Consider the following 12,106-nt stretch of genomic DNA (forward strand, 5'->3'; position numbering starts at 1 on the left):
GTCCATTTATCGTAGCTTTGATTATGAGCTCAGGGAGAAAACATCTTCAGTGATATATGATCAAAATATTATTTATGATATATCAGAAACCGGGGAGCTTTTTTTATTTGATGCAGGAACCCCATTCTCTCCATTTCCATTCTCCCTGCTCTGCTGTGTCCCTGTTAAATCACACAGCGCAGCATGGGTTCACACTGTTCTAGAGAGGTCCGGGCCTGTCATTTCACAACTCCAATACCTCAGACCTAAATTTACAGTGCGGGGCTTGTGTGCCCCGCTGCACTCCCCCGGCGGGTCAGCCCCTCCCCCGCTGTCCCTGACACGCATAGCAAGCATCCAGGCCCTCGTAAAGCTGACATCTTCACTAAACTATGCTAACAAGGCCGTAGTGATTTGTATATGCACAGCCTGGTGGCACGTGGCGCTGGGGAGGGGCGGGGCGGGGCGGGGGGGAGCACGGGAGGAGAGGTGCAGCCCAAGGCGGGGTGGGGAGGATCACGGGTGGGATCTACTCGCGTGCTGGGGGGGAAGCTAATCAAAGCACCGCCGCACGCCAAGGTGCAAGTGTACACACAAACGCACAAATACACAAACATCCAAAGGTTCACAACGGCGTAGGGTGACAGGCCACCCTAGGGTCCGTGGAACATTCCAGCGCTCCGATTCCTCCTAGCGCTGGGATTTATAGACTTCAGGCTGAACGGTCGGTGCAGGTGCAGAGCGCAGACAACTGCTCTGCTCTGCTGATGCAATATATTACCGAGCAACAAACATCAGCCAGGGTGTCAACACAAACAACACTCTTATTATTTAAGGCTGTCTCTTTTAGAGGTGATGAGCTTGACTGGCTGGGATGGAGGAATCCAGTTGACTTGGGGGTTGAGCGCTGTGTGCGTTATTTACGAGAACTGAAGGGTTGATGAATCGACTTCATTTGCTTTATTCGGCTCATATGGATCAAGATTAACTGGAGAGTGAACGATTTATATGCTATTCTGGAACATCATTATATTTTACCTATAGATATACTGTACACAGCAACTGCTGATAGCAAATTTGAATACAGACAGACACGTGCTTTGCTATTCCCTATTAGCTGATCAGTATAAGGCATCTCTCGTCATGTCTGTGCCTAGTGTCTATTAATACCTGGTTGTGGGCCGAGGGACAGAGACCTGTCCACCGATCACTTGCTTATGATTGAGGGCCATGTGTGATCTTTTACTGCCCGACAGGTGAGGCTTATTTGAGGGCATCGATGAGAGCAGCGGCCCTGTCATGACCCGGCCGCTGCTAATTTGAGGGACTCACAGTTAAAATTATATTACACTTCATTAAAACACACTCCTTTTTTATCTCTCCAGGAATGACATTCAGGAGGCGCTTGGTTAATAAGATCATCCTGCAGAGAGATCCTCAACTTTGAAGTGGGTATATATTGCATTAGTGGCAAACCTCAGTTGAGCAAAAACTTCTGGATGGCTCGAGGTAATTTTGAACAGAACAAATTTGCATAAAATTCTCAATACACCATTTTTATATTTTACCTTCCAATTGCATATTTTAGAACAGAGTCAGCTCTTTGCCTTATACTCAAGAGCTTATTAACCTGGTAAATACATTTATATATGTATTAAGACTAATTACCTTTACAGCAAAGGCCTGGGGAGTAGCTGTAGGTGGAGGGAAGGTTACATACACACACATATACACACTTGGCCACCAAGGTTGAAGTGCCTTGTGTATATGTGTGTGTGTGTGTGTAGAATTAGTATTAATCATTAATACTACAGTACTTATGTACAACAACAAGGCTCCACACACAGCTTTGGGGGGAAGAGAAAGGGAGGAAGCCATCTTTGAAGAGGCTCAAGTGACACCGAGATGAACTTTAGAGGAATGCAGAGGATCTCCCTTCACTGACCAGCCTGTTCCTAAAACTAATAACCTCACCTGCTGCCTCATTCATAAACCAGGCCATGACTCCATCACTTATTAGATCTGTTGCGTCATCTGACAACAAAGAGCCGCCATAATGTGACACAACCAATCCACTGTGCTGTGAATACAAGACAGATAGGGTTGGAGTGGCATGATTCTGTCAGCACACTGCAAAAAGTATCCATCTTAACAAGTCATTTAAATGTAGTATTGAATCCTAAAAATATATTTCTCTTAAAATAGGAAAAACAAATCTGGCAATGGGGTGAGATAATTTCATTTATTTCCAGTGCAAATCCACTTGTTTCAATAATTTTATTGAATCAAGTATCATTGTCTTGGTATCTTGTTTCCTTGGAGCCTTTTTTCAAGATATTGAACTTGTTTCTGGAAAATTCTTCAAACAAGTGGAATTATCTTGTTCCACTGGCAGGATTTTTCACTTGTTTTAAGAAAAATTATTTTTTTTGAGACTGACAATGATACTAAATGACCTGTAAATATGGACACTTTTTGCAGCGCTCTCTCTCTCTCTCTCTCTCTCTCTCTCCCTCTCTCTCTACCGGGGGTCAGCAGGTAGTGCGGCAGTAGCAGTGAATGAGCGAGGCTGTCAGCGTGGCCTGGAGTGGGCCGTGTGGAGCTGCTGTCAGAGGGTGTCAAGTTTCTCCGCTCCACACTGTGGCCCTCTGTCCTGCTCGTGGCCACATCTCAATGGGCCCTTTGATGGGCCACCCGAGGCCTTTCATCATGCACCTTGCCCCAGAGCACGGGGCCTGGGGGGGGGGGGGGGGGTGGGAGTCCGCACAGCACAACACCTGGCAGGTACGCAAAAACCACGTGCCCAGGCCAAAACAAAAGCTACTCTGTCAAGACGTTTATTGGAAATTAATTTCCTCTCCCCCCTTTTTGCATTCATAAAAAGCAGGACGGAAAGGAGCGGGGGCGATACGGGCGGCACTCAAACATGAGCAGACACAGGAAGCGGCAGTTCATTAAGGAAATCATCAGACTTATTGGCGTATGAGTAGAGCGAGTTTGTTTTTGTGAACGCCATTAAGACATTTATATCTGAAACGTCTTCACAGGAGAACATGTTTTTATGACACTGTTCTCAACACTTCTCATCTGTTTTTTATATCCACTTTTCAATATATTGTACTATATCTGCAGCATACCAGTCAGATGAATATGTGATATCACCAAACAACCAACTTCAAATTGATTAAAAAAGTGGAAAAAATATACAATGTGTTTGAAAATGGTGCTGCGGGCCCTGTGATTATGAAATGCATTCAGCACAAGAGGCACCATGTAAACTTTAGAAATAATAATACAATTCAACAATGATACAAATACAGAAAGAAAACTATTAACATCGACGTTAACAGGTTTCCATGTGCCAGCAGCAGTATCTACATCAGTTTTATACCGCGTAATACTAAAAGTGCAGTGTAAATGATTCGTCTGTTCCATCTGTCTTATCTGACTTGGCCCTCTAGGTGCTCCAGTTCCCATACACCTGTTCCCTGCTTCCCTCTGTCCTGCCTTTCCACTCCTTTACCCCCCCACCCCCGCCCCCGCCCCCGCCCCAAACACACTGCGGGCCCGTCCAAGGGATCATCCTCTTCCTCCCTTATCTGCAGTTCAAAGCCTGTTGACTGAATTATCTCCGGACGGTAAGAGAGAAAGGAAACAACTGTCGGCGAGCTCTCAAGTCGGCCGGGGGAGAGACTCTCCTCCGACAACTGGTTGGTTAACTGGGCCTTGCTGCCTAATCCTGAGGCGGAGAGATGGCTCAGAGAGAGAGAGAGAGAGAGAGAGATGGCTCAGAGAGAGAGACATCAATGCCTGTACACGGAGCTCTCCACAGACAAATGGGCCCTGTATTATTTCCCTTTCGGGGAGAGCGGTGTCATTGGATAGTGGATGTTAGAAGCGGGAGCGGAAGCTGAGGTCTCAGGTTTGAGTGGCCACAGAGAGCGCTTGACTGAGGTGTTGAGAGGGGAGGTGTGGCGGCCGAGCCCGCCGGAGGACAGAGTGGAGAGATTCAACTGCTGCGCCGAGGGGAAGAAAGAACAACCGCCGCTCCGCAGGATGAGTGGAGCCCATTGAACCCGGGACACCTGTGAGTGCTGATCAAAGGCAAGTTCTGCTTGTGCAATACTGTATCGGCCATATTGTTTCCATAATCACACATGCTGTAGAGAGGAGACTCTGAGCTCAAGTAATGGACTAGTTCACCCCAAAATCTACTCACCCCCATGTCAGTCGAAACTCCATTGAAGTGTGTATAGCACCACCAAACACACAGCGAGTTCGCCTGTACTTCCATAGGAGATAAATGAATAAATGTTGGACTTGTGGACCCACAGTGCAATTGTTTGGCTACAAAACACTTGGATTATGTTGCACAAGCTTATTTGGAAAAATTTGATGGACATTTTTCAGCTTTTATAGGCACTGTATAAAGAAGGCCCCCATAACTTCAGTAGTTTGGTAAAAGGCTGAGATGGAACTACGGGGGCTAGCTGGCTGTGTGTTTGATGGTCCTACAAACAACAATGAGGTTTCAGCTGACATGGAGGTGAATAGATAATGACTGAATATTCATTTTGCGCTGAACTACTCCTTTAGCATTCTGACTGCATCCATGCCTAACGGCGGGCCAGATGCATATCCATATACGTTTGAAAAACCTGACACATTTGCACAGAAGACATCAACACCGCCAGTCAGCATAAACGTTTTACCGCCATATGGCTCGACCCTTAACTACAGTATGGGCTGTTAGATACAGTTGATTTAAAGAAGCCCAAGTCCTCCACATCCACATAGATCTCCCCCCCGGCCCCCTCGTCTGTCTTGGCTCTCTGGCACACAAGGTCATCCCCTAGCCAGTCACGACACTCCAATTAAGGCGACTGATGGACGCAGCTAATTGGTAGGATTTATAACCTCCTTTTATTATGCTTTATGAGGAAGGCAAGTGGAGGGCATTACCATTTATAGGCCCCGGGCTCCATGCTGGATCACTGTCATCCGCTTCTGTCCAACCTGACTGCTGAATACCGCAGCAGCCTGAACCGCCCGAGCCGGGACGTCTTCGGGGGAACAGGCGCAGTGTCCCCTCACCCTTTCCTGTTTCCGCTTTTGATATAATGCAAGCATGCGGGATAGAAAAAGGATACATCACGCAAACACAAAAGTGATATGTGGGGGAAAAAGAGGAAGAGATAACTGAAGAGATGGGAGGAGGGAAATATAGAGAGAGAGGGAAAGAGGGGAGACGTAGTTAAAGGTGGGGTGAGGCGCAGAGGAAGGCTCCACGGGGCAGGAAGGCAGGCTCCCATAATGACTGTGTGGTTATTGATTGTATTGTCAGGGTGGCTGACCAGGGTCCCGTGTGCTGCGGGCCCCAGTCCATCTGTGGACAATGCAGTCAGTTACAGCTCGCTGCTCCGTCTAATAAAGAACAGGCAGATTGATGTCACCAGTATGGTTGAACTCTACCTAACACTCACCAGCACCTCTCTGCACACACACACACACACACATGTGCACGCAGAGACACACACATACAGCGGGACAGTTGGAGAGGAATGAAGGGGTGAAATCATTTTATTTTATACTCCTGTGGAGATCCCTTCTTCGGAAACATTGGACCTAAGAATCCCAGTTGAGAATCTGATTCAAAAATATACCACTAAAAAAAAAACCAACTATAATTTCTTCTGTGCTTGTTTGCTTTTTATAGCAATTCTAGGAATCAGTTTAATAGCAATTCCATGCATCTCTGCTCAGGTGGCTTTTTCGTTACACACCTTGATTCCGCAATACTACAGTACTGACAGAGAATTTGCAGTAAACTGTTGTTTTCTAGGATACAAAAACACATGCACGTACACACACACACTCGAATTATGTGCAACCGGTTTGTATCAAGCAGAGCAGGAAAACACAGTCTGTCGGAGATCTTTGTGTGCATCCCCTGAGGGAAAACTACGGCACACTGTCAGCCAAGCACACACACAGAAGAGGCCGCTTTTACCACTAACAGCAACGCAACACATGTCCGCCACGAAGCAACATCGGTGTGTGCCAGGGTTTCAAGTCAGCCGCCTCGTTAAAAAACGGCAGAACGAGTCACAGTTATAATGACGCCGTCGTGTTCCGCTGGTTAAAGTTGTCTTACTTGTGGAGGAAGTCGGCGGGCCAGCTGAACATTTGGCCGCACCCCAGCCCCGTCGCCCGTGTGGCAGCAGCACAAGCGATTACTCCTGTGCAGCCAGCCAAAACACAAAAATCAATAAACAATCTCAACGTTTCTGAGGGCCTTTCGTCTGACCTAATAAATGTCTCAATTCACTGTTATGACTTCATTTTGGTTTAACGTCTTCTTCATGTGCATCTTTTGCCGATCAATTAGAGAATGGAGTGCCTGCCCCCCCCCCCCTCCTCCCCCCTCCCCTGTCACGACACCTGCCCTCGATCGGCTGCTGCAACACACATGCAGACACACACACACACACACACACACACACATCCCATGCCCAACCACAAGGTGAAAGGCTATTTTTATCATTGAAATTAGATCCTATTTGAAAGCACTCTCCAAAATGGCTCAAGAGAGGATGTTGTACTTGATAGGCAGAAATCCATGCCATCCAATACTTTCAAGTTATTCTACAGCTCATTTTCCTGCGTTGGGTAATTTTATCTCATCTCAGTTTGAGGAAGGATGATTTTTCCCATCAGTAGTACATCCTGTACATTGTTCTCATACAAATCCCACTGAGTAATGCGGTGCTCGGGTCCGGCCAGGTAACCAGATGTGTTCGTAGTGTAAGTGTGCGGGAGAGGCTCCATTTCCAGGCTGTCAGTGGCAATGATGAGCACAGTGTCTTTCTCTTCAGGCTGCTCCCGCTGTCACAGGCCCTAATCCTGGTGCTGCAGGGATGACAGGTGAGCGGTGCCAGAGCCCCCGGTCTGTGACTGGGAGCTCCGGGAGAATCTCACGCGCGCCCCCTCTCTTGTCTCCCATCGATTCTGCCAGTTCCCATTATTGTCAATCAGAGCGGCGGCGTCTCCACGGGCAGGAGCTGCGCAGCGAGCGACGGCCGGGGCAGCGGGGTGTGGAGGAGAGAGGAGAGCCGCGCGCCACGCGCCTGCCAGGCGGCACGGGGGCCGCCGGGGGCCCCCCTCCTGAGGCCGCCCGGGCAGGATGCCACAGCTCAAACCGGGACCTTTTTTTTGCTTTACAACACACAGCGCACATGGCTGAGAAGCACGGAGGGGTGAAACCTCTGGAGCAGAAGCGGCGCTTTTGTGTCGACAATAGGAGCAGCTGAGGCCCCTTCGCCCACAAACATAGTTTCACAGGGCTGTCAGCAGGAAAGCATTACTGCTCTCTCAGACGTGACTGCCTTGTTAGAAAAATGACATAATAACAATGACAGGAGTAATGGAACAGAAGTGAGGCACTGTTCCGCAGGATAAGGAGGGTTTGGGAGGTGGCTGCTCTCCGGGGCCGGGGCCGTCGGAGAGCCCCAGATGGCTCCTGTGTGGGCACGTCCCCCCGGTGGCTCCTGACCCTGAGTGGGCTGCCGGTGCGGTGCCGCGCGGGCGTTCTGGTTGGGTAATGCGACCATGCGGCGGCTATAAGCCCCGGAGATTGATGGGAGTGGTGCCCTCCCTCCCCGCGCTGTAAAAGATTATCCGCTCACCCGCTGGAAACAAAGCTGTGATGGAAATTCGTCTCGCATCATCAGCAACAAAATATCTACACGGCGAAGCGGGAGTCTCTCATTTTTCATGGGCTATATATTAAATAAAAAAGGGCATTAAAGAAAAAGGGAAGGGGGGTGGTCTGAGTGATAGCACTAGTTAGTATTTTTTTTTAAATGGGCCACTTGAATCGGGGAGATTATAAGGTTTTTATTGGCTGTCAGGAAACACAACTTTCTGCGTACTTCACCCGCTGAAGCTCGTAACGCTCTGATTAGAATGCCAGCAGAAATGAAAAGGAATGGTGCTGGTGTAAGACGGTGCAGGAGCAGCAGGACAAGCACAGATGCCCTGGAATCTGCTCTCCCTCACAAATACACAAGAGCCCCCCCCACACACACACACATGCACAGCGTGAATGAATAGGCCGCTCACCGTCTCCAGACGTGGGATTTATACACCAAGTTTCACACTCAGCTCTGGTGTCAGGATCCAGTTATGCTGAGGGAGACTGAGCCGCGCTTATTCTAAGCAGGATACATGAGATACATCAACTAGAGTGTTATCTCTCTCTAAGTGAATATTGCATTCAGCTGATATGTGTTATTTGAATTTCCCATTAGGGGGGAATGTGTGTCTGAGTGAAAAAGCTCACTGATGCTTGCTCATTTCACACCAAGCAGCGAATGGGAGCCCTGCTTCACAGTTGCAGTGTCATAGTGGTGATAAGGACAGACTGATGGAGGCTACTGCTGGGTGGGTGACTAGTCGGGAAACTGACTCCTGTTACTCAAAGGGTCACCTACACAGAAGCTGCCATGTCAGTGTGGAGCCTAACCACCATTCACTAGAAACCCAACCAACTTTTCCCCTGATCGCTGTGATCTTTCCCAGTGGCTCCCTGCTTGACTCTAGTGCTGCTGCTGGCGCTATGCAGTACTGATACTGCAGATCAGACCTCATGAGTAAAGTATCAGGTTGAAATGGGTCATTATATCGAACTGAGAGACTCCAGTCTGTTCACTTCTGTCAGTTTGTTCAAATTCAACTTTCAATCTCCCACAGTAGAGTAAGGCAGGGAGAGTAAGAGAGGGGAACATCAAGCTCCTAAACATGACAGAGCTGGCTCTTTCTGACGAGAGGAAGCCATTGATTTTTCCTCCATTTCACCATCAATCTGGTGGAGAAGAGGTGGCTGTGGGTGCTCAGACAGCTGATGATGTGATTTGTAACTGTGGACCACCGGTGAGCGGAGAGAATTGCTCCAACTCTCAACACGTGGCAAAGTGACTACCACCTTCTTCAGCATCCAGCCGCAAGATTAACAGTGGGGGATCTATTGATAATCTCCACAGGCCGAGGGAGTATTTCCTCTGTCACACACAGCCACACTGCAGCCACACTTCCATTTATATTCAATAGAAGCACTGTCAAATCTTGTGAGACTCAGGCAGCGTAATTCTGTATTCAATATTTATACCGAGGCAATAAAGCATGTGTAAAAATCTGATTTCAAATAAAAAAGCACAAAACACATTACAACACTTTCACATGCAAATGTGTACGTATATTTTTAAAGTCAGTTTGGCAGATTAATTGGTTTGATGTTCAACCATGATTTCAAGCCACATTTTCACAGTCATCATGACCATTGAATCTCATTTATTGAACACAAATTTGCTATTTGGAATAAATACGTTTTGAAAGGCATACTGTAGGCTTTACTATAAATACTCATGACACAGGAATGATTAATACATCACCTATTGTATAGGCAAGACATTATGTAATCGGTTAAACATTTCACATTCGAATAATTATGAAATTGAACAAAGGTCATAAATAGACCTAAACCAGCTTCCTATTAAAAAATAGTCTAAATACAATCAAACATGCTCCTACAGAGTTTATACAACAGCTAAGGAAAACAGTCTCCACCTGCTAGCAGTTATTTTGACCGAGCCTTGGGTGATCAGAGCTTCTGCATAAACACTGCACTGCAGGTTTGATTGAATTTTACTATTGTAATGTCTATCTAACATCTAGTGACACCGTGCAGGCTTTCTAAGGAAGGAGTAATCCTCTTTAGATCATTTGCAAAGCAATTAGGCATGCTTCCACTGCTATTAAATATGAAGATAACAGCCTGTGAGATAAGATGCTATTTGTGCTACATATCAAATGGGATAGCTGCCTAAGAGCCCTGATATGGGGGGAGATAGATTTAAATCCTTGTAAATGAAATTAAAAAATATGATCGTAAAAAAATTAGAGACATATCTACTGTACTATCTATCATGAAATTGAATTGATGAATTTAACGTCCACAAATTGAAATCCTCAATGGATGAACCTGTAATTATGCATCACATCATAAATACTACACACACACATATATATATATATATTTTTTTTTAACACAGTGCAATAATTTTGAATGTGTGGTTTTATGGACAATATCAACATTCTGACATTCCATTGAACAAGGCAAATATATAAATACGTTCAGCTGCCAAGAAAATAAGAGATCATGTACAATATATTGATTATTACTAGTTACTAGTGCAGCACCACCATACTGACAGTCACAGGAAATCCAGAGAGCACACAAGGCTTGCTATGACTCGCAACATGCAGCCGTCAGCAGGAACCAAAGAGACTCTTTTGCATGTGTTTCTACCATCACTTGCTACACAGCAGAACAAATGCCACCGACAAGAAAGGGACCCAAAAAAAAAAGCAAATTCCCCATTGACCTGTGACCCGGGGGACAGAGGGGCTGCCCTGCGTGCATAGAGAGGAGGTTCAAACAGAGTTTATGACTACATTATCTCTCCCTCTCCTCATCTCCTCTCCACCCATCAGTGGACACTGGGAGCCACCGCGCTGGAGGAGACAGACCAGGCATCACTCATTCACTCGCCTCCTAGGTGCCTTTGTCAGGTGATTGCTGGCGGAAAAAGGAAAACAGATCAATACATCTCCCATGGGCCTGACAGGTAATCTTTACCTGGGATGAAATATGAGTGGTACCAGCCTGCCGGATTCCTTAACTGTAACCGGGCAATTGACTGGCTGCGCGGAAACCATTCCCCCGCTTCCTGGCCATTGGAAATTCATTTTGGGGGCATGCGGTCCGGCTGAGACGTCATTATGGTGACTGCTAATTACCATGGGAGCAGGTGAGGCGTTTCCCCGGCTACTAATGGAAGCTAATCTGAGCTGATGCGGCTTCCTCCCTGTCAATGCTCTGGCACTAAAACACAGACTGACGGATAAGGCAACAGCGAGAAGCTCTCCTTAAAACACTACACAGTCAATACTTGTCAAACGTGTTCAGGGGCATCCGTCTGGCAGCAGCCTTCAAAGAATTTATCAAAAGCCTCGTTTTTTTTCTAATTATGAGTTTCAACTGGCGCTATTCCTATCAATCAGGTCTATATTCCTGGAATGGTGCTACCCAGGAAGAGTCCCGGGACTGCAGGACTCCCTGCAGCCACTCTGGTCAAGCTGCAGCAAGCGGCAGTGGCCAGGGGGCGGGCTGCTCCCTGCCTCAACACTTTGACTGATTCCTATGGCGGGATGTCTTGTGAGAGGCATCCATTTAGACGAGTGTGCACACACAGCATTTATAAATGTCATCCCGTGCCAACATGATCACATAAAGCCTTCTCAGAGCGATGATTGCAGAAGTATAACTCATGTTAATTGACAAATCTCATTCTACTCAACGTGAATCTTCTCCTAAATATGGCTTTAAATTGTCTAAAAAGACATGCAGTATGTAGTTCATAATTATGCGATTCATTTCACTAAAAAAGTCACTTATACAGTGCAGGTAAACCAGCATGTACGTACATCACTTGACTCCTATATATAAAATGCATTATTCTTAAGATATTCCTTGTGTAACTGGTTTGGAGAGAACTCTATAGCTGCAAAGGATCATTGTGAGCAAGGATGCCTGTTCTCTTTGATCTTGCTGTACGCTGCCATTGTTCTTTTAATGCATCTGATGCTGAGGAAGCCAGGGCGATGTATACCCCAAGGGTAGGTGAGGATACTGTGTACGACTCTCCTCTCCTGTCTCTCCAACTCCTCTCTGCTCGCTCTCACCCGCTCTCCGCACAGCTCCGAAAACAACTAATCCACCGCCGCTGAAAAAACAGGCTGTTCAAACACATTTGCAGCTGGCCTTGAACTTAAATACGTTTGGGGAAATTTGAATATGGAAGGTAAGCTGAAGAGAACAGAGGCGGCCCTCGGAGGACCGCGACTACACTCCCTCTATGTTGTGCTAATGAGCACCTTTGTAGCAAGTGTAGCTTTTCAAATCCATGCTAATAGGAGGCCTGTACTTTGTGTGGCTCTCTACCGGTGGTCGCCTCTGTGAACCCTGTAGCAGCATGTGGCAGCTAAACATTCTGATGCTCTCCTGTCT

This window comes from Centroberyx affinis, unplaced genomic scaffold (genome assembly GCF_046629955.1).
Source record: "Centroberyx affinis isolate AG114_WGS23_722 - 3 ecotype Tasmania unplaced genomic scaffold, CSIRO-AGI_Caff_v1 ptg000715l_1, whole genome shotgun sequence".
In the NCBI taxonomy this organism is placed as follows: Eukaryota; Metazoa; Chordata; class Actinopteri; order Beryciformes; family Berycidae; genus Centroberyx; species Centroberyx affinis.